Source organism: Oryctolagus cuniculus, chromosome 4, assembly GCF_051225735.1.
Source record: "Oryctolagus cuniculus isolate XC-2025 breed Fujian yellow rabbit chromosome 4, ASM5122573v1, whole genome shotgun sequence".
NCBI lineage: Eukaryota > Metazoa > Chordata > Mammalia > Lagomorpha > Leporidae > Oryctolagus > Oryctolagus cuniculus.
Window position 1 is genome coordinate 127,463,409 of NC_142870.1, and position 22,491 is coordinate 127,485,899.

Sequence of the window (22,491 nt, forward strand, 5' to 3'; positions counted from 1 at the left end):
GGTGCATATATATTGATAATAGTTATATCTTCCTGTTGAATTGATCCTTTTATCATTATATAGTGCCCCTCTTTGTCTCTCTTAACAGTTTTTGTGTTAAAGTTTATTTTGTCTGATATTAAGATGGCTACACCCGCTCTTTTTTCATTTCTGTTGGCATGGTATATCTTTTTCCAGCCTTTCACTTTCAGTCTGTATGAATCTTTGTTGGAAAGATGCATTTCTTGTAAGAAGCAAATAGATGGGTTTTGTTCCTTAACCCAATCAGCCAATCTGTGTCTTTTAACTGGACAGTTCAAGTGATTAATGTTCAATGTGACTATTGATAAGTAGTAACTTTGCCCCTCCATTTCCCAAAGATATTTTCTAATATATATGCTTTGAACTTCCTGTAATCTTTTGCTGTGAGGTTTCCTTCCTTTACCTTCTTTCATATTGATGACCGTGTTTCTGTGTTTCTGTGTGTAACACATCTTTAAGCACCGTCTCTTTTTTCACAGTCTCAGTTCATTAGCACCACACATTCACTAGGTCCTAATCTCCTGTTATTTTACCCCCCCCCCCCCACAGAGTCAGGTTTTTCTGCCTGGCTGAGGGCGGGTGCAGCCCTGAGCCCTGAGCAGCTTATTATGTATGTCCAAAATGGCGCCTGCTCTTTGTCTTGCTCACCTTTGAGATGTGAGCGGAGAGAGAAACTCGTGTCCATACCGGTCACTTTTTTTTTTTTTCCTCTCTCTTCTAGTTAGCCTGGTGAACTTTTCCCTACGGGGTTTCAAGCCTCGTTCCCTCTAAGCTCCTCTTTCCACTTTCCCGCTGGTGTCTCAGGCTAGTGAGGTTTGGCTCACCTCACGGTCCAGTGCTGGTGCGTTGATTCTGCCCCTGGTGTCCCGAGCCATGGGCTCCCACGTCCTCCACACAGGTGCACCGTGAATCACTAGTTCCAGAAGAGTTTCCTCTGCTGTTTCTTCCCCTACTCTTCCTTGAACCTGCAGTATCTCCGCTTTTATTAAACTGTCTCTTTCTGGACTATCAGTGTGCTCCCTTCCTATTCCGCCATCTTGCCGCTCTCCACTTGCCTTCCATTCTAAGTGAGTTTCTAGATTCTTCATTCTACTCTATGCATCTGAATATTTCTCCCTTACTCAACAAAACACAATAAATTACAAGGCTAGTAGGACAAGTCTTCATAGCTTGAAAGCTGTGATAGATGATGATGTTAGACTTTTTGTTAAAGAGCATATACAGCTAGAATTTATGCAAATAAGATTGTGTATACATACATACATTTTATATTTAAAAGATTTAAGCTGTCATTTCCTGACTTTAGTGTTGTCATCCCTAATATTCAGACAGAAGATGGGATTTGAGGATTGTTCTCTGTGACTCCCTGTGAATAACAAAATGCTATAGTCTACAATGTGGCATAATATTTGCATATAAACTATGCATATTCTCACATGTACTTTATCTCTGAATTGCTTATAATATATTACAAATATTATGTAAATGTATGTTATACTACATTGCTTAAGGAACGATGATAGAACAAAAATGATCTTTTCATGTTCAGTATATATAATTTGTTAAATTTTCTAATTTTCCTTGTTTTTTTTTTTTCTTTTTAAAGAATTGCTGGCCAGCGCCATGGCTCTCAATAGGCTAACCTCTGCCTGCAGTGCCAGCACACTGGGTTCTATTCCCGGTCAGGGTACCGGATTCTGTCCCGCTTGCTCCTCTTCCAGTCCAGCTCTCTGCTGTGGCCTGAGAGTGCAGTGGAGGATGGCCCAAGTGTTTCAGCTCTGCACCCGCATGGGAGACCAGGTGAAGCACCTGGCTCCTGGCTTCGGATCTGCGCGGTGCGCAAGCTTCAGTGGCCATTGAGGGGTGACCAACACCCCCCCCCCCAGAGTCAGGTTTTTCTGCTTGGCTGAGGGCGGGTGCAGCCCTGAGCCCTGAGCAGCTTATTACGTATGTCCAAAATGGCGCCTGCTCTTTGTCTTGCTCACCTTTGAGATGTGAGCGGAGAGAGAAACTCGTGTCCATACCGGTCACTTTTTTTTTTTTTCCTCTCTCTTCTAGTTAGCCTGGTGAACTGTCTCTCTCTCTCTCACTGTCCACGCTGCCTGCCAAAAAAAAAAAAAAAAAAAGAATTGCTTATTTCATTTGAAAGGCAGAGTTATATAGAGAGAGGGAAAGACAGAGATCCATCTGCTGGTTCACTCCCTAACTGGCTACAATGGCTGGGGCTTGGCTGGTCCAAAGTCAAGAGCCAGGAGCTTCTTCCAGATCTCCCATGCAGATGCAGGGGCTCCAGCCCTTGAGCCATTCTCCGCTATTTTCCCAGACCACTAGCAGGGAGCTGGATCAGAAGTGGAGCAACTGGGACTCAAACTGTTGTCCGTACGGGATGCCAGAGCTACAGGCCATGACTCCATTTTTTTTTTTTTTTAATTTTTAGTCTCTGATTGGTTGAAACCTTGGATATGGAGCCCTAAGTGAAGAGGACCAAATATATTTAAAAACGCAATTGATCTTTCTATATTTATCTTATCAATAATATTATCCTATTTTGTCATAATCTCTCTGTTGATTTTATTGGGTATTCTCTATGAACTAACCTATATCTCAGGTTAATGGGTATTTGGTGCAGTGACTAAGCTATTAGTTGAGACAACCACATCCTATTTGGAGTGCCTGGTTTCAGGTCCTGTCTCAGATTCTGATTATAGCTTCCTGCTAAAACACATCTAGGAGGTAGAAGATGACCTAAATCTTTGGGTCTCTGTCAGCATGGGGTGCAGGCATCCCAAGAGATGATTAACTGCAGTATCACACATCTATCCCTCCATACATTTTTTTTCCTCTCTTCTTACTTTATATTTTCCTTGATGATCCTAGCTGGGGAATTATCTATTTTATTAGTTGTTTCAAAGAAATGGCATTCAGCTTTTAAATACTTTATCACTTTGTTTTCTACCCCCATTAAGTTCTATTTTTTTCCCTTTGTCTCCACATTTTTACTTTGAATTTTTCTAAAACTTCTCAACATAGCTGATTAAGTCATTACTTTTTAGCATTTCTTTTGTCTATATATTCATTTAAACTACCTGGCTTCTTCTCTAAGACTTATTTATTTATTTGAAGGCAGAGTTACAGAGAAAGAGAGAAAGAGAAAGAGACTGAGAGAGAAAGGGGAGGGGCAGAGAGAAAGATCTTTTATTGGCTAATTGACCTCTCAAATGGCCACAACAACTGGGGCTGAGCTATGCTGAAGACAGGAGCCTAGAACACCATCTATGTGTTCCTTATGGATGCCACGGGCCCAAATATTTCAGCCATCTTCCTCTGCTGTCCCAGGCACATTAGCAGTGAGCTGGATCAGAAGTTGAACAGATAAGACTTGAATCAGTGCTCATTAGATGCCATCATTGCAGGAGTGGCTTAACCAGAGACACAATACCATTGGCCCCAGAGCTACACAGTTTTTGAAAATTTGTTTTCATTGCATTCTCCGAATTTTATTGTATGTAATTGTCATCGATGCTCTCTTAATGACATTTCCATTATGATTTTATCTTCAATTAATAGTTATTTAAACTGTATTTTTAAGCTTCAAAACATATGTTTTAGTTATTATTTTGTTATCAATTTCTATTTAACTGTGTTTAAATTTATGTTCCATATGTTGTCAGTCATTGAAATCTGTTGATATTTGCTTTCAGAAACAGAACCCTGGAAATTTCAGTAAATATTTCCAGTGTGTTTGAGTAGAATCTATTTTCCTTAATTTTTTTTTCTGTAGAGGTCTACATATGCTCATTAAATTCATCTTGTTAATTATATCATTTCTCATTATTTTTGTATCTACTTAACATGTCAATAGTTGAAAGCATCTATTCTAATGAGGAAATTTGCCAATATCTCCATGTATTTTGATGTAAAAAGTTCTTAAAACTATATAAATAACTTTGTGGCTTTATATCTAACAATGTATATTTGTATGTTTACATTGTTAAAAATATGTCTAATTGAACATGAACTTTTATCATTATACAATTCTCTTTATCAGTAATAATTTTTTACCTTAAAGTCTCTCTTCTCTGGTGTTATATAGCAAAAAGTGACCTTTTTCCTTGTTATTATTAATATTTGCTTGATGTGTCTTTTCTCATCCTTTTTATTTTCATGTAGACATCTTTACTGGGATATGATTGAAACTGAATTAACAGCGCCTATTCAGACTGTATAATGTGATAGACTTTACATAGCTATATACCATGAAACCATCCATACAATGATGATTAACATGTGCATTGTACCCAAAGTTTTCTAATGGCCTTCTCCATCTTTCTTTTCAACTGTATTTTGTATATGTTTTTCCATAAACAGCACAAGGCCACATTTTGTGTGCCTGCCTATTCAATGTTTCTTTTTTAATACGTTAGGGTCATTATTTTGTTCATGAAGCACTTACTTCCTGAGGTACTTTTTCTTTCTAAGTATATGTTGGGGAAGCCCCTCTCTTTTGAAATTGGATTTATTTTGCTCTCACTCTTGAAAAGCTTCATGGTTTCTAGGAGACAAAATTCTAGGTTGACAGTTCTCTTATCTAATTATTTTGAAGATGACACCTCATTCTAGCTTCCGTTATTGCAGATAGAATGGTTTCTGTCAATTTAATTGTCCTTTCTGTCCTCTTATCTTTTTGAAATTCCTATTTGAACATATGTTAGGCCTTATTATTTGGTGGCTTGTATCTTAATCTTCTCGTAAATCACTAGGTTTGTCTTGCAGCTCAACAATTTTCCCTTCAACAGTGTCTAATCTGTTATTTTGCCCAACAGTAATTTTTTTAAAGGTTACATGAAAGGGCTTCAAAAAATTCATGGAAATGCTTATTATGAAGAACAAAAACTATGCATGTATTTGAAAGGATTATTTTTGCCCCAAAATACACTTGCTTTTCAATTATTTTTCTTACACTTTTTGTAATTACTCATATTCATAATTTCTAAAAGTGTTTTCCAAACCTGTTTGAAATTTTTTGATACATTCTTGCTCTATTCTCATTATCACTACCCCTCTAAAATGTTACAAATTGTTATTGTATATTCATTATCCAAGTTAATTAGGTAACAGTTGAAACTATGACAGTTTTTCTTCTGCAGATTTTTATTTGTAAGAGCTTGTGGAGTGCCTTCTTCCAGTGAGGGTTCCTATTTGCCTTTGCTTCGAGTCAGGAGGTGTTACTGCTTTGGTGGCATTTAACATCTTTGATTATTTAAATTGGTATGGTTTTTTAAGGTAGTTTTATAGATGGCTACAGCTTGAGATTTATTCTGCTAACCCCAGAGCTGGTAACAAACATTTGCTCCCCACTTCCTCTTGGGCAACCAGAACTCACCTTTGCTTATAGCTCAGTTTTTTGTTGGCTTAGAGTTATTTTCAACGTTTCTCTCCTTGAGTAGATTGTATGAAGCTTTGAGGTATCTCTAATATCAATGAGATACCAAACTATCCATCTGCCACATTATCCATAATATAATTTAGATTTTTGGGGGTAAGCTTTCAGAAATAGTTTTTGGATGTAGAAATCTCATCCCTTTATATTTAATATCTAATTTCCTTAATTATAAAAATATAGTTTAGAAATAACACATCATAGTATTTATTTTTAAGCATAATCTGTAAACATATTTTTGAAAAAATATTTGAATTGATTCATATGTCCTTATTATGTGTGAATGTACTTCTACTGCCTATTTGTGTTTTCTATTTACATTTTTTTCCTTCATTTATCTTTACAGCTTTAATTAGATTAGTTTTAGTTTTACTTATTTATATTGTGTCCAGATTGAAAGTTTTTATTGTATCTTATTTTAGTAGCAGTTACTAAATTTATAAAAACGTACTTTAAATTGGAGGTTAATATCTTTAATTTCCTCCTAAAGTATATCTGGAAACCAGAGTTTTTGTCACATATCTGTAGCCTCCAATTATCTGTGTTTATTGTTTTTGATCTATAACAAGCATTGCTATAAATCAGACCACTGCAAAATATAGCAGGTTAAAACAAAATCCTTTAAAAAGGATTTATTACTGCATGTTTTTATTTATTTGTTACTGTATTTATTACTGTATATTTCAATAGGGTAATTCTGTTTATATGGACCAGGTAAGGCTACTGATGCCTGAACACCTTCATTTACCTGTGTATGACCACAGGGTAGTTCAACATTTCAGCTACAGGTTGGCTGGTCTTGCTTAGTCTTTGTCACATTCTGGCAACTGAGTCAGTGCTGCTGGGGTACAGAGGACTTTTCCATGTGTCTCTCATGATTCAAAAGACTAGACTGTGCTTGTTCAGATGGCAGCCAAGTTCCATAAGAACAAATGAAAGTATTCTTGGCTTTTTGAGGCTCACACTTAAAACTGGAAGCATATCACATTTACCACATCCTTTGGCCAAACAAATGGCAATGCAAGCTTAGATGCAAGTGATGAGGGAAGAAATTCCAGGAAAAGGTAAATAGTACAACTATGCTTGCAATCATACTAGATTTTAGTGCTCCAACTAAAAAACTAATTTCTAGAAGCACTTAAAAAAGGAATTTAAGTATTTTCATAAAGCTATCTTTGGTTATTACTGTTTATGTCTGCATTCTCTCTGATACAGGTGCTCTATTAATTATATTTGTGTCCCTGAATATTCATATTTCTGTAAATAATTCTTACTATTTCAAGGAACAATTTAGCTGTATAAAAAGTTTTATGGTGCCATTTTCTCCCTAAACATTTTGAAGACATTATACTATTGCATTCTAGCAATTTTTTTTGCTGATAAATCTGTTATCAATTGAGTTTAGAGTCTATTTTCCCTTTATGATTAGTTGGATTTATTATTTTTCTATTAGCTTTTATGATGTTTTCCTACAATGTGTCTAGACATGTATTTATTTATGTGTGTATATTTGTTTTGCTCTGAACTTATTGGTCTTCATTAACATGAAAGCTCAATTTTTTGTAGATATTGATATATTCATCATTATTTATTCATATACAATTTCTTATTATTTTCCTCTGGAATTCCTATTAGACCTATATTGGATTTCTTATTCTGTTTTGAAAATTTCATAGCAATTTTATTTTCCACTGTTTCCTTGGGGCATCCTGAAATTATTTTATCAGAGTATTCTTCTAGTTTGGATCTCTTCAACAATTTAATTAACTGTTTAATGCATCCACTTTTTTAAAGGATTGTCAAATGTAACTTTATCACTTAAAGAACTACAGAGGTTTACACACATATAATCAATAGCCATTTTAGTATAAATACAGGCTCTTCATGAACATGATATATACAAAATCTTTGATTATCTTCAGGTATTATGATCAGTGTTTATATGTTTCCCAGTACTTAAGATGTTTATTTGTTGTTTTTGTTTATTTTTGGAATTGAGATGCAAATAAACTCAATAAATAAAATTAATTGATCTCAATTTATAAATATTCTCTCTCTCTCTCTAGTTCTTGTTTCCCTGCAATCATTATTGATGAAATCCGGTCATTCCTTTGTTCTGTAGAGATTCAAAAATTCTTGCTTTTGTGATTTTATCTCTATTGTGTCCTTTAATAGACTTATTTCTCCCCTGTATGTCATGTAAATTGAAATTAGATTTAGAACTGTCAAATGACATTTCCATTTTTAGAGGTGAGACTCTCCTTCATAGTTGGTAACATAAACTCTCATCAGCTATTGATAATGCCTGATTATCTCTGATGTTTATGATTTTATCAGCCATTGATGATCATAGATAGCTACATTAATTCAAAAGCGGTTCCAAATATTCCAATTTACTAGTTCCAACATATCATTTTTTTTAAATCAGAGTGTTTCAATGAAGTCAAACTACTTCTTCAACTATTTATTTGCCTTGAGAGATAGTTGGCCAAGGCAAAGTAGTTAAAATGCCTGATTTTCCTTTATTATCATTTCTCTAAATGAACAGTTTGTTCCTGATCATCCTCCAAAGTTAAAAAAATGAGGTCTTTGTTTTACTGTTTATTGTCATGGTTTTTTTTTTTTTATTGGAAAAAATTATATTTTGGAAGAACTCACTACAGAAGGTGACAGAATTCCAAAATCAAATTACATGAAAATATACACCGCAATTTCTTTGTACAATAGGTGAGGGCAATCTGCAGAATGGAAGAATATAGGCAAAGAAATGTGAAGGGCAGAGAACAGGAGGAGGGTGGCAGACCCAGAAGTGAAGTAGAAAGCTGGAAGATGTGCATGCTTTATTTATCCAACCTTAACATTAGGCAACTGAAGGGCAAATAAAACCAAATTGAAATCTTGCGCTCTTTGGGGTAAACTGCAGGATATTGGATTCAGAACCAGCTTTTTTTTTTTTTTTCCTTTCTTCTTTTTTTTCTTTCTTTAAGTTTTCTGGGGGTAATGACTGGGTTCAAGAGCTCTCAACAGCCAGAAGAGATTATTGCTACATCCAATCCAAGAGATGGGTGTAACCAGAATACAAAAAGGACAAAGCCCCTGGAGATGACCACTCCTTGAAGTCATCATTAGAAATCAAGTAATTGCTTATTAAGTATTTCAGTATTAGAACTAAATGATTGAGACAGATGAGATGAAAGCAAAGGGGAGTGTGCCAAAACAAAAATATACAAAAGTTTAGTAAGTGAAAAGAATTTAATGAAGCCTCAATGGTTTAAAGGAAATTAAATGGAAACTTTTAATCCTAATTGCTTTTCATCTGACATGCTTTGAGGAGTCTTTTAAAACTGATAAGAAACAATGAATAGGGAAAGAAAACCTGCTAAAATCTTTTAGAATTTACACGATTCTTATTCTACAAGAAAGCATTATTTGGTACAAGGTGTATTTGTGGATGTACATGAACAGCATATATATTATCCGGATCATGTTGTGCTATGTACAGATCTTTACAATTCTTCCTGAAGGTTAAAACAGTTCATTAGAATTCAAAATGCGTAATCATCTGTAAGTTGGCACTTGTCAGGCTCTTGTCAGCACTGATAACTGGCATGTTTTATTGTGCCCAGTTCCAGCCAGTGTTTGCCAACTTGTTACAACAGAAGTCCAGCAATAGGTGGGTAGAGTGCAGGAAAAACAGTGCCATGTTTCTCAATTGGAGACCCCTGAAGTAAATGAAGTTACTAGCTGTTGAATAAATGTCACTCGAAAGCAGTCTCTTGGCTTTTTTCTTACACAGCGGGCAACTTTCCTTTTAAATTCTCCATTTCCGTCTTCCCTCCATTCTTTCGCGGCATCAACATTAGCTGGTGAGTCTCCATTAGGGTCTGCCAGCATAGAAATGACACTTATGATGGTTTCCACAGTATGGATAGGCAGCCAACGTTCCTCTGGCTTTTCATAACCATATTTATCTTCCCCAGGCTCATGAAGAATAGAAATGCAAACATCACCATTTTTATCAACATTTGGGTGCCAGATTTCTGTAATGAATTTCATTTTAGGAGGCCTGAGGGGATAATCCTTTGGAAAAGTGAGGTGAGCCTTAAAAACACCACCTTCATATAGTGTATCTGGAGGACCAATAATAAGGACTTCCCATCGGTAGAGATCATTGTCATCTATTAAACCTGCTGAAAAGCCTTCCACTGGATTTTTGTTGAGTTCTATCCGGCCGGAGGCCAGTTCCGCTCGCCCACTCCCGCCGCCGGCTGCCCGCCGAGGCTCCGACACCCGAGCCAGCGACAGCGACCGCGCGGGGCCCAGCGGCTCCAGCCTCCCCCCACCCCACCCTCGCCACCCCCCTATTGTCATGGTTTTAAAGGTTAGTTTTACTTATACCTGAATTGTCCCATCTTCGCCCAATAGGAAGTTAGTAAAATTAGTTCATGATTGAATTCTCTATTTTTTCACCTGTCCCTCTGCACATGAATATGTATTTTTTTAACTTTTTCAATTTATAGTATGACAAGAGTTTCCAGGTTTATCTTTTTGTTTCTTTCTCATTTCTAGAATTTACTAATTCTACAAGAATCTCTCCTTTATTATAGAAATCACAATTTGGATTCTAGGTGTATCTATGATTATTGATTTAATTCTAGATTTTTTTTCTATGAGCACAGCTAGAAATTATGCATTTTCAACAAAAATATATGATAAATTATAAATTTATAATACTAATTTACATTCAAACCCAGGACTATTCATGGATTTTACATAAACTCAGGGATCTTATGTCTGTTCTTCCTCTATTCTTTTGAAAAAATCTCAGATTTTGAAACAGTTACTCATTTCCTTTATCTTTTGATTCACATGCAATAGTTGTGGAACAACAATAGCAGAACTACCCTGACAAAATGAGTTTTGAAAACAGCATAATTTTGTTTTCATTTCTTTTGGTGCTTAAATTACCTCAATGGACACAAATTACTGTGATTTAAAGACACCTGGAAAAGCAATTTAAGTATTGGTATATTATCAGCTGAATAACCTTCTAAGCGCTATTATTTTTACTTCCTCCTTTAGGAATTGCTTTGTTACATACTTGACCTATTTTCAGGCTATTCTACCAAATTTCCTCATGACTACCTATTAGTAATTTTGTGTAATCTGTTTGCTGGTCCACCACAGATGTGGTCCCTTCCTTCAGTTTGTTCCTGTGCAGATGGTTATTCCACGTGAGTCTTGTAGATATTGATGGTTTTTCGATCATTCTACTTTTTTGTTTGGGGGATACATTGTTACCTAATTTTATTATACAAGCGTACTTCAATAAATTCATGGGAAGCCAATGATAATGTGCATTTTCTGTTAACTTTTTGAAAACCACTCATATTATTGTGTGTGGACTGTCTGCTTCCAATTCCAGTTTTCTGTTAATGTGTGCCTTAGGAGGAATCAGCTGATGGCTCAAGCAGTTGGGTCCCTGCCACCCATATGGGAGATCTGAATTGGGTTCTGGGCTTCTGGATTCAGCCTGGCCCAGGCCTGGTTTTTGCAGGCACTTGGGAGGCAAACCAGTTATGGAAGCTCTCTATCTTTTTGTGTTTGTCTTTCTGTATCTCTGTTTTCATATAAATGAATAATTTTATAAAAAATACTAATTGTGATTAGAATAGGAAAGCAATAATTATGGCAGGAACCATCCTCTATTAATGCTATAATTAGTGTATAAAAACTTTGAGGAAAAATAGAAGAATGACATAGTTTGAAGGGATTTCCACAAGATATTTACTAGTTAGAGAGGGACAAATACTATCTTTGTAATAGATAAATGGATAACCAGCAATTTGACCAAGAAATAACATTAGCAATCATGAGATGCATTGCTATTATATGCTCCTTGTTGTGAGAAAGGATGTTCCTTCTATGATATTTTTCCTAGTTATGAGCTAATATTAAACAATCCAAATTGAGGAATATTCTATAAAATATTGGCCATTATTCTTCAGCAGTGTCAATTTTGTGAAAAATAAGGAAGGACTGCAGACCTATCACAGATTAGGGCAGACCTAAGAAAATCTGGAAATTAAATTCAAAGTGGTATTGAGTCCTGAAACAGAGAAAAGGCATTACTTAAAAAGCTAATCAAATTTTATTAAAATCTACACAAATGTTGATAGTATTCTACTGATGTTAATTTCTTACTTTATACTGTGGCTATGCAATATGTTAGTGGGAACTAGGTAGTGATATATGAAAATTTTCTGTATTATTTTTACAAACTTTCCCTAAGTATGAAATTACTTCAAAACACAAAGTTTAAAATGAAAAGACAATTTATGATATCACCACAATCCAGAACTCCTCCCTGATCTTGAATTTGATTTCTAGTTTTTCATTTCCATCTAGTGTGTCTGATTATTTTTAAAGCTATCTATTGACTTGTTAGATTGCCTTTTTCTGTTATTATGTTTGATTATTTATTTATTGTTTTCTACAAATTTAATTTTTGGTCCTTTCATATTAGTTTTTATTCTCAGTGACTGATTGTGCTGATTTCCTGTCAGTTGTGTCTGCTGATTCTCTTTCATAATGTTTGGTATCCTGCAGTTTGCAACCTAGAGGACTTTAATTCACACCCCTTTCCAAATCCAAGGGAAACAATTGTCAAACCACTGATGAATAGAGAAAGTTTTATTCTAGGCCCTAGAGGTTTCAGTAGTCCCAGATTGTGTCATTCTCTAAGTTCAGGTTTCAGACCCATCCTTAATCCTTTCCCAGAGCTCTAAGGGAAGGGCCAGTGAGGGAAAGTTTCTTAGTTTCCTCTTGGAGGACTGGAGGACTTTCTGTAACAGCCTCTACACAGCCCATGTCCTGAGATGCAGTTGATATCACTGTGTGGACACTGGAAGCTTAGCTCCCGAACCCTCAGAATAGAAAGACAATGAAATTCCCTGTGGTCACCACAGCCTTAGACAAGATTGAACTTTGTCTTTACTTTCTTCATTTCTGACAGCTTGGGGTTTTCCTGTAATTTGAGCTTTGGTCTCTCTCTTTAAAAAAAATCACTTTATTCATTATTTTTGTGTTTAGTGATGAAATGTAGTGTTTTTTTTTTCCAGGCAGAGTGAGAGAGAAAGAGAGAGAGAGAGTTATAGACAGTGAGAGAAAGAGACAGACAGACCTTCCATTGGTTCACTCCCCTAATGGCTGCTACGGCTGGCATGCTGCACTGATCCCAAGCCAGGAGCTGGGTACTTCCTCCCTGTCTCCCATGTGGGTGCAGGGACCCAAGCACTTGGGCCATCCTCCACAGCCCTCACGGGCCACAGCAGAGAGCTGGACTGGAAGAGGAGCAACCAGGACTAGTACCCGGTACTCCAACCGGGACAGGAACCGGGGATGCCGGCGCTGCAGGTGGAGGATTAGCCAAGTGAGCCAAGGTGCAGGCCCATGGAATGTAGTTTTATTTCACCATCCTAGTCTGCCATATTGCCCAAAGTCTTTCAGTTTATTTCTTAAAATAGACCCCTCCATAACCTATGAAAAATATAAATGAATTCTAAAATTTTTTAGTTATTTGGAAGACAAATAAAGAGACATATAAGTACAGAAAGCACATAGAACTCCTAATAGACATGACCAGAAAAAATCTTCATCACAACACATTGCAGTCAAACTTTCAACAGTAAAAAATTAAAAAAATTCTAAAATGTGCACAAGAGAAATACCAGATTCCATTCAGAGTAACTCCAATTAGATTCACAGCTGAATTCTCATCAGAAACTCTACAGGATAGGAGAGAATAGTGAGATATACTCCAAGTCTTAAGAGGAAAAAAAAATGTCATTCCAAAATTCTGTGCCCCACAAAGCTCTCATTTATGTCTAAAGGTAAAAGATACAGACTGGATGAACAGATTAAGAATAAAAACCTATCTACTTGCTTCCTAAGAGAAACACACCTCACCAACAAAGACAACGTGAACAATAAATGTGAAAGGATGGAAAAAGATATTCCAAGCTAATGGAAAGCAAAAGAAGGCAGGTGTAGCCATCCTAATAGCAGACAAAATAGACTTTAACACAAAAACTGTTAAAAGAGGAGAAGAAGGACACTATGTAAAGATTAAGGGATCAATTCAACAGGAAGATGTGGCTATGATAAATGCATATGCACCCAATTACAGGGAACTTATCTATTTAAAGAAATGTTAATGGATCTAAAAGGATACATAGACTCCAACAGTAACAAGAGATTTCAACACCCCTCTTTGATCAATGGACAGATTAACTAGACAGAAAATCAACAAAGAAACAACAGCACTAATTGACATTATGGATCAAATGGACCTAACTCATATCTACAGAACTTTTCATCACACAGTTGCAGAATACACATTTTCTAACCAGTGCATAGAACTTTCTCTATTATAGACCATATGCTTTTTTTTTTTCACAAGAAAACAGGAAAATCTTTATGACAATGGATTTGGCAATGACTTCTTGGGACAGGAGACCATAAGCACAGCTGCCAACAACCACAAAATAGATACGTTGTACATCATTAAAATAAATTTTTTGTACATCAAAGGAAATTAATTTTTAAAAAATTCTTAGAGTGCAAAGAAAACTCAAGGAATAGGAGAAAATATTTAAAATCATACATGATAATGATTAAAAAAAGAATATAACAATATAACTCTTACAAGTCAACAACAAAGCACTCCAACAAAAAATGGGCAAGGAACTTGAATATACCATTACTCCCAGAAGACACATGAATAGCCAACAAAGTATATAAGAAGATTCCCAGCATCACAACCATTAGGGAAATACAATTGAAAGCCACACTGAGCAGATATGCCCATTAGGAGAGCTATTGAAAAAGAAAGAACAGAAAATAACGTACATTGCAGAGGACGTGAAAGAAACTGGCACCCTGGTTTGTATGATCAGTTTGAACATAAAAATGGTGCTGCCACTGTAGAAAACAATTTGGGGATCCTCAAAAAATGAAATATAGAATTATCATATGATTCAGCAATTCCTCTCTTACATGCTCAGTGCAGTATTACAATAGCAGAAAGTGTATATTAACCTAAATGTCCATCAATAGATGGGTAAACAAAATGTGACATAACAATGATATTATTCATCCAGAAAAAGAAATGAAATTCTGATACATGCTGTTTCATGGGTGAACTGTAAAAATATTACAGGATTCTAAATTCAGAGAGAGAAAGCAAAACAGAAGTTCAGAGCATTGAAGGAGGAAATAGGGAGTTGTGTTTATAGCATACAGTTTCCATTTGGGATGATAAAAAGGTTTTTGCAAATAGATAGTGAGGATCATTACATCACATTGTGAAGGAGCCTGATGCCACAGAATTACACAATCAAAATGGCTCAAGTGGTAAGTTTGGTTACAAATATTACTGTAACACATTTTTAAAATAATGTATCCAAAGGCTTTCTGCACATTTAGTGAGCTGTCCTCCAACCATTGTTTTATAAATTATTTAGACAGTTCTTTATACAACCTTGGTTGCTAGTGATGGCCAACAGTATCCACCCTTTCCCTGCCCTAAAACACACACATAATACACTCAGTGCTCTACCAAATACCTGTAATTTTTTCAAAGGATTACTTGCTAGGCCATAAAGCAAGTCTCAGCAAATTCAAAAAGATTTAAATCATACCATGCATCTTCTCTGAGCACAATGGAATGAAGCTAAAAATCAACAACTCAAGAATCTCTAGATCATTTGGAAACACATAGATACTGAACAACATGCTCCTGAATGAACAGTGGATCATAGAAGAAATCAAAAATATTTCTGAAAATAAAGATGACAATGTCTCCATCAACTGTTGACTGGATAACAAAATTATGGTATGTATATATATATATATATATGTGTGTGTGTATATACCATGGATGAGTACTCAGCTGTGAAAGAAAGAAAGAAAGAAAGAAAGAAAGAAAGAAAGAAAGAAAGAAAGAAAGAAAGAAAGAAAGAAAGAAAGAAAGAAAGAAAGAAAGAAAGAAAGAAAGAAAAGAAAAGAAAAGAAAAGAAAAGAAAAGAAAAGAAAAGAAAAGAAAAGAAAAGAAAAGAAAAGAAAAGAAATCCTGTCTTTCATAACAAAATGGATGCAACTGGAAACCATTATACTTAATGAAAAAAGTCAGTTCAAAAACACAAAACAAAACAGTTACCATGTATTTTCCCTGGTCCTAGGTAACCAATAGAGTACCCAACATGGAGTTAAATAGACATTTTGAGATTTGATGTTTGTTTACAGCCCTTGTCTCTTCTGTGGAGGAACATTTTTTTCTTCATACTATTTGTTGAATTCTTTTAGTATATGCTCAACCTTATGGTGTTAAGTAAACTGAAAAGTAAACTGAAAGTAGATCTTTGTAAAAATAATTAAGAGTGGAATAGGAGAGGGAGAAGGAAGAAGAGTTAGAGCTTGGTTGGGTGGGAGGGTAGGATGGAAAGTATCATCATGTTCCTAAATCTGTGCATATGAAAATGAGTGAAACTAACAGAACTAAATAAAATTTTAAGGGAGAGAGAGACAGAGACAGAGAGAGAGAGAGATCAGCTGATTCATTCACCAAATAGCTACAATGGCTGCAGCTGGGTCCAGCTGAAGCCAGGAATTAGGAGCCAGGAGATTCTCCTAGTGTATCCTATATGGGTTCAGGGGCCGTAGGACTTGGGGTCATCTTCAGCTGCTTTCCCAGGCACATTAGCATAGAGCTGGATTGGAAGTGGTGCAGCTGGGACTTGACTTAAAACAAGCATCTATATGGGATGCCAGCACTGTAGGAGGATACTTAATCTTCTACACCTCAGTGAGGGCCCCAATATAAATGAATTTAACATATTAGTGTTATTTAAGTATTATTCAAGGTATTCCTCAAAACTATAAAATGTTTCTTGTATAAGTAATTTGTACATATTTGTCTATAATTCTGAATTGAAATGTAAATTTCCCTGGAAATTATTCTCAATAGTGTCTAGAAGATTCAACCATTTTAGCAGGCAAAGTCTTCAGTTGGAAATACTATGATTCCAAGTTTCTCTGGTGCTTGTACTCGTTTTATTATTTAGGCGTTTTGAGGGAACTTTGTTATCTTTATTTGAAAAATATATTTTCCCCTCTACTCTAACACATTTAAGGTTTCTTTTACCTAATCCTGCAGATTGATACTTTGTCTTCTGCCATGCAGGTCATGAAATACATTATTTTATTCCACAACAAACTGTAGAATGGGTCACATTTATGTTCATAAATAGATTTCCTCAGGCTTTCCCTCAGTGAAAATGTGCATGTGTGTGTGTGTGTGTGTGCCTGTAATGATTTTGAATAACTCAGACAATGGCAAGTACTTCTAGGAGGGCTATTCGGTTTCCTTATGATTGGAAAGTGAAACAGATTTACAATCTAGTAGCAAGTGCTGGTGGGGCCCTGTCTGCTGACTATTGACAAAGCTAAAGTCGCTCACTAAGAACTCCCTGCCTCTGCATCTCACAGTGTGAGGAAAAAAGATTAGATAAAGAGATACTTGTTTGAGAGCTGCTACCACCGGTTTACAGCGCGGTGTGCATTATTAGCACCTGTGTAGAGCCTGAGGGAAATGAGCGATGCATTTTCAGAATTTTGGCATGAAGATTGAACAACTTGTCTCCAGAAATTTTTCTTATCAATGGAAAAACACTTGTTTGTCAGATACTTGAAACTGCCTGCCAAATCTGGTTTAAGAAACAAAAGCAGGCAATAGAAAAAGATTTTGTCTATCACAGAGAATTCTAGGAATAGGGACTGAAACTGTATTCTCAGTTCAGTGAGATACTGAACAGTTGCTACAGGGAGAGTTGGATCTGGGAATAGTTGGATGCTTTTAGAGGTAAAAGAATCGGTATATGGCTGGCACCGCGGCTTAACAGGCTAATCCTCCACCTAGCGGCGACGGCACACCGGGTTCTAGTCCCGGTTGGGACGCTGGATTCTGTCCCGGTTGCCCCTCTTCCAGGCCAGCTCTCTGCTGTGGCCTGGGAGTGCAGTGGAGGATGTCTCCAGTGCTTGGGCCCTGCACCCCATGGGAGACCAGGAGAGGCACCTGGCTCCTGCCTTCGGATCAGTGCGGTACGCTGGCCGTGGTGCGCTGGCCGCAGCGCGCTGGCCGCGGCGGCCGTTGGAGGGTGAACCAACAGCAAAAGGAGGACCTTTCTCTCTGTCTCTCTCTCTCACTGTACACTCTGCCTGTCAATAAAAAAAAATAATTGGTATGACTCAGAAACAATTTGTTTAAATCCACTTTATCAAATATCACTTTAAAAACTATCCAATTTAATGGGGTATCCTATTTTATATATATATTATAGTATATAAATGTATGTTTATACACATATTTTATACACATATATTTGCTCTCCAAATACCCACAACAGTCATGACTGGGCTGGGCTGAATCCAGGAGCTAAGAACTCAGTCAAGGTCTCCCATGTGAGTGGCAGGTACTCAAGTACTTAAGCCATCACTACTACCTTTCAGGGTACTCATAAGCCATAAGCTGGAACTAGGAGCAGAGCCAGCAATCAAAAACAGACTAGCTTCTGCTGTCTCATCTTTGGTTGGGTGTTTTAGATATGGTAGATAAATGTTTGGATGTATGTGTTTGGGATGTAAAAGGGAGAAAATAATTTTAAGGGTTTTATATATAAGAAAATATTTCTTTTAATTATGCAATGAAACTTCCACTGTTATCTCTGTTTTACCAAATGAAGAAACTAAGACTCAGTGGCCTAAGCAAGTGGCTCTCACAGTGAGTGATGAAGCTGGCATGCTGCTCTCTAGTGTCAAAGTCTCAGTGTAACAGGGGAGGAAAAGTACAGCATCTTCCCCAGATTCCCAAGTGGTGGAGGTCAGCATTGTCTGAGACGTTTGTAGCAAAGCATAGAGAAACCAATACACAGAAGACATTTCCATCCTCCAAGCTTTGTGTCCTCTTTCCCCTGCTTGTTTAACTTATTTTTTTTCAATTGCCTGGATAGAATACCAACAAAGCATACTATATCATTATCAGCACTCTGGGTCAGTCTTATCAGGAAGAAAAAAAACTACTTTGTGTAAGAACTAGAATCATTTAAATTCTCCTTTGTGCCTTGTGGGCCACACTGCACATAATAGAACAAAGCTGTTTAATCATGAGTCTCTCTTGACCTCTCTGTATCACTAAGTTTCCTTACTAATAAAAGCTTGGGCTGCTTTTTAATGAACAAAAGGATAATCAAAGCATTGACTGCTTTTAAAAATTATGTGAAATTTTTTAAATGATTATTTATTTAAATGATTATTTATTTGAAAAGCAGAGAGACACAGAAGTATCTTTTTTTCTGCTGGTTCGCTTTCCAAATGCCCACAACATCCAGATATGGGCCAAGCCAAAGCCAGGAGCTAGAAACTCCATCTGTGTCTCTAACATGGGTGGAAAGGGCAAAAGCAGCAATGTCCATCTTCCCTTGCCTTCCCAGACATATTAACAGGAAGTTAGATCAGAAGCGGAAGAGCTGGGACCCAAACTCATGCTCTAATGTGAGACGCTGGTGTCATAACACACTGTACCACAATGATGGCTCCACATGCAAATTTTCTATTTTATCATAATGAGAACTCACACTGATTCTCTGATTTCAGTAACAAGTATCTTTTGAACCAAGAAATAAGGCTTTGCCTTACCTCTGTGGCAAAACAAAATTACAGGATTCTGTGTTACTTTTTTTTTTTTCCTTCAGGTGCCGTACTATGTTATAGCCATAAACTAGCTTTTGATTCTGATTGAAAGTCATGCTATGGGTTGCGCACACACACACACACACACACACACATCTCAGTTTCATTTTAATAACTATATTTATGTAATTAATAGGTAGAATATTTTCCTTATATTGAGATATAAGCTCTATCAACTATCTCCATTCCTTTGGGTTAATTTTGACACCAGATCTAATGTAACCCTTTTCTATGTGAAAGTCTGTTTAGACATTCTAAATTAGATATGAAGCAACCTCCTGTCAGTTATTTTCTGTTTTCAAGAAATCATCTCCATTTTCTCCAGTCTTTCTTCAAAATGTGATTTGGTTACACTTCTTGCTGCTAATTATTTCTTCTCAATCTATCATTTCTTTGCCAACAGCTCTCTAAGGTACTTCTCGGGTGAGGCACATTCTGCAGATGGGGTCTAACCTGCCAGGGTGCACAACAACACAACTTGCTCTGGGTATTTTCCTTCCGTGAAGGCATTTACTAAGCCAGGAAATCTCTAGTAGGACAATTTCTGTAAGAAAAGCATGCAAAAAGTGGCCCCATAGAGTGACAGGGTAATGAAACTGACCTGTATATGAGGGTTCTACAAAAACTTCATGAAAGTGGGTATTATGAAAAAGTAAGCTTGGGTTTTAATTCAATTTTGCCCTAAGCTTTTTGAAGTGCCATTATATATATATATATATACACACTTATTTTATATATAAATACATAATATATTATGTACATAATACATAAACATACATAAATATATATTTTATATATAAATATATACATAAACTTTTATATATAAACTTATTTTTACCAATAGAGACAGTCAACAAGAAGAAAGTTGTTCTAGGAATTAGATATTTAGCAATTACGTTTGCATGGTGTTCTCTGGCTAGGATGTTCTTCATGTCTCCTACCTACTTGGCTAACATCTGCTAAATTTCCAAATTGTCTTGTGTGAAGAGTCCTGCCTCTGCACACCCTGTTCTAAGTAAATATGCCCCGGAAACAGCACTAAGGGGTGCGTAGCTCTGTTCTGTCTCCAGAAACAGTTGATTGGACAAAGAGGTGAGACACCTAGCAATGCTATGCATGGCATGATCCACCTCAGTAAATTGAGTGGCGTCTGATAGACTTCTCTTTGGGAAATGTAGAAAACAGGGAGACTGGGCCTCTAGCTCTAGCCAGGACATGAGTTGTAATGAACGGCTGTGGCTCTTGTGCCATGCAGCTGAAGTCTCAAGGTAGGTAGCCCACAGAGAAGGGGGGTATACACACAAACAATATATGTGTGAGAGACCGTGAGGCCCACAGTGGCTTCCTAACTTCCTTGTGGGTTTTTGTTTGCTTCATTTCTAATCCGTGACTGTGTTTTCAGTAAATTCTACTTTGAGGTAATATGAGGGCCTAACTGTTCTTTGAGAGAAGAGCCCTTGCCAAAGCATCTTTCACTTTTGAATGTGCAGTCCTAGTGTACATACACGGTACAGACTTCACTGAAAAGACCTGGTACCTTTCTGTTCTCTCCAGGATGACCAAGCTTCGCGAGAACTGGGAAAATCTTGGTACCCATTTCCTTGTATAATGATTCTTTGCTGGGTATTTGTTATTACATAGAAGAGTATTTAGTAGTTGTAGGATTGTGGATTCTAGGTTATTATTGCTGCTTTAAAGAAATGTAATTTTAATTGGGCATTTTTTGCATTCCTATAAAAATTGAGCCTTGTTCTGGCAAGTAGCAGTTGGAAAGAGTTTGATTCTCTTGAGTCCTGTTTTTAATTCATTAAGTGGTACCAGAGCAGGGCTTATATTAGGGCTAATTATTGCCAATTACTTAGGCAAAACCATTCCGAGTGTTGCCTGTAAATGATATTTGTCTGATTGGTCTGTGGTGATAGGTACTATGGCCTGGGCAAAGGATGCCAGTTACTGTTTCTTCATTTTAATCCTTTCAGATGGTTCTTTAACAGGCCTCATATAGTTTTCTCATACATATGTACTACGTGTTCCCTTCTGAATGTTCCAGTAGGCCATTCTGAAGATCTCCTGAGTTTTTTGTCCATGCCTCTCTTTTCTTTGGTGTCCTTTACTGCAAGCTTCAGCTGCCATTTGTTCCTTGGACTCTCAGCTCTGTCCACTGACCATGGAGTACACGAGCTCTTCTAGGGTCCCCTTCACTGCTCAGTGGCCAGCACACTGGCTCATAGCTAGAGCAACCATTAATTCTCCTCCTTTGTTTCTCATATCTGTGGTCACTGTTCTTATTTTCATCATGTCCAGTGTCTTAAGAAAGTCTTAGATATATTTTTCAAATATAATTTTTTTCTTTTTATTTACTAAATATAAATTTCCAAAGTACAGTTTATGGATTACAATGGCTCCCCCCACCATAACTTCCCTCCCACTCGCACCCCTCCCATTCCCACTCCCTCTCCCATTCCATTCACATCAAGACTCATTTTCAATTCTCTTTATATACAGATCAATTCAGTATATATTAAGTAAAGATTTCATCAGTTTGCACCCACACAGAAACAGAGTGTAAAATACTGTTTGAGTACTAGTTATAGCATTACTTCACTTTGGACAACACATTAAGGACAGATCCCACATGAGAAGTAAGTACAGTGACTCCTGTTGTTGACTTAACAATTTGACACTCTTGTTTATGGAGTCAGTAATCTCCCTAGGCTCTAGTCATGAGCTGCCAAGGATATGGAAGCCTTTTGAGTTTGCCGACTTCGATCTTATTCCGACAGGGTCATAGCCAAAGTGGAAGTTCTCTCCTCCATTCAGAGAAAGGCACCTCCTTCTTTGATGGCCCTGTTCTTTCTACTGGGATCTCAGTTGCAGAGATCTTTCATTTAGTTTTTTTTTTTTTTTTTTTTTTTTTTTTTTCCAGAGTGTCTTGGCTTTCCATGCCTGAAATACTCTCATGGGCTCTTCAGCCAGATTCAAATGCCTTAAGGGCTGATTCTGAGGCCAGAGTGCTATTTAGGACATCTGCCATTCTATGAGTCTGCTGTGTATTCCGCTTCACATGTTGGATCGTTCTCTCCCTTTTTTATTCTATCAGCTAGTATTAGCAGACACTAGTCTTGTTTGTGTGATCCCTTTGACTCTTAGACCTATGAGTGTGATCATTTGTGAATTGAAATTGATCACTTGGACTAGTGAGATGGCATTGGTACATGCCACTT

General features: G+C 36.8%; 1 protein-coding gene and 1 pseudogene across 2 annotated transcripts in view; both read right to left on the reverse strand.

Moving 5' to 3' along the window:
* LOC138849362 (uncharacterized) overlaps nt 1–22,491 on the reverse strand; it is a 128,312-nt gene that overhangs the window by 14,857 nt on the left and 90,964 nt on the right. The gene's annotated exons all lie outside the window — the stretch shown is intronic.
* LOC149127107 (ubiquitin-conjugating enzyme E2 G1 pseudogene) lies at nt 8,695–9,832 on the reverse strand (annotated as a pseudogene). The gene has a single exon (XR_016232153.1). The product of XR_016232153.1 is annotated as a ubiquitin-conjugating enzyme E2 G1 pseudogene (transcript).